Below are 1,664 nucleotides of genomic sequence, written 5' to 3'. Positions count from 1 at the left end.
CCACTTGTCAGGGTCAGCTGCTCTCTTCAGAGCCGGCAGGCAGGAAAGTTTAAATCCACTGAAGCTGCGCCCACAGCAGCTCCTTCCCCCAGGTGCTCTGTCCCAGGCAGATGAGAGTTTTATCTGTAAGCCCCTGACTAGGGCCTTTCCTTCAGAGATGCCCTGTTCAGTGAGGAGGAATCTAGAGAAGTAGTCTGGCCACAGCTTCTTTGTTATGCTGGGGTGAATTCCACCCTGTCCAGACCTCCCAGCCTCCTTAGAACTATGTTTATGGTTCCCATTAAGAGTAAGGCATAAAACCACGGGGCACAAGGATTAAGAGTTTACTATGAAAAGTACAGTTGTGCTCTGAAGCGCCTCCTGCAGGCAGGATCCTGTCCAGAGAGCCAGGAGGAGGGAGGCCACTGGTCAGCATTCTGGGCTATTTTTGGCTCCCTCCCACCTGCCCCTCCTTTTGGCCCAAGTTCTAGTCCCACTTGCTTTGTCACCCACTGCCTGTTTATGGCAGCTTCCTCTCTGGTCTTCAGTGTCCTCATTGATCTAATGAATACACATCGCTCCTCTAATCACAAATATTCATGCAGAAGTATAAATGATGTGAAAGTGCTTTGAAAATTGTAGTAAGTGAAAGGGCACTGACTTCTTCCCATTTTCCCAAGTCCTGCTTCAGAACCACTCTCCTAGGCCCCCAGTCCCTAGCTCCATCTTGGACCTTTGATCAAACGTTGCCTACTGAGGGGCATAACTACATGGTATCCCCAGAAAAGGGACTAATATTACAGCCCCCATTTCTTCTCTGCTATTTTCCATGATCGCTCTTATATCTAGAAACTGGGATCCATCTCTAGTTGGTGGGGCCCTCTCCCTAGACCAAAATAGAGGGGCACACAGGCATCATAATGGGCATTCAGACATAGTATGATGCAAGGGGTGGGCATGTTATAAATGCTGGGGTAGGTCTGGGCACATCCCACTTACTCATTTGGACTCACTGGGAGAAGGGATTAACTAGAATTCTCATTGGAAGAAATGACAGGAAAGCTCCCTCCAATTTCTCAATTTCCACCCCGCCTGGTACCTGGTTTTATGATTCCACACCGTCCTGATCCATCCTGCCCTCCTAATACATCCCACTCTCGTAAGCCATCCTACTCTTGTGCTCACAAATCCCTCCCTCTTCTTCAATCTGCCAAGCCCCTTCCTCCTCTCCAGAAGCATGTGGATTTTTCAGTTTTCTGCCCTGTTATCCCACTGTGGCTCATACCTGCCCTCCCCACTACCCTACCCTAATACTCTACCTGCCCTGCTCTTCTGCTATTCGTTACAAACCATCCATTTGTCATTGCTCTGGTCCCAGAACTCTTTCTGGAAACTCCCCTATCCATCACCCTAGCCCTCCTCCTAGCCCTACTGGTCAACTTTGGGGTCCCAGAACTCTTCCCTGTGATTCCCCAATCTGTTCCCCTATTCCTCCTCCTAGCCCTCCTTGCCAACACTCTGGTCCCAGAACTCTTTTCTGTGACTCCCCTATCTGTCCCCCTACTCCTCCTCCTAGCCCTGCTTGCAAACACTGTCGTCCCAGAGCTGTTTCCTGGGATGCCTCTACCTATGACTCTCCCCCTCCTCCTTAGCCCTACTTCTTTCTAGTCCCCAGCCCCAGCCCC

At 50.4% G+C, this 1,664-nt stretch overlaps 1 pseudogene; it reads left to right on the top strand.

Annotated features, from left to right (window-relative positions):
- The first annotated feature begins 1,029 nt into the window (after positions 1-1,029).
- LOC112617560 lies at positions 1,030-1,631 on the top strand (annotated as a pseudogene).
- The last annotated feature ends 33 nt before the right edge of the window (positions 1,632-1,664 follow it).

The sequence above is a fragment of the Theropithecus gelada genome, unplaced genomic scaffold (assembly GCF_003255815.1).
Source record: "Theropithecus gelada isolate Dixy unplaced genomic scaffold, Tgel_1.0 HiC_scaffold_247, whole genome shotgun sequence".
Lineage (NCBI taxonomy): Eukaryota > Metazoa > Chordata > Mammalia > Primates > Cercopithecidae > Theropithecus > Theropithecus gelada.
This window is presented reverse-complemented; position numbering and strand designations above follow the sequence as displayed.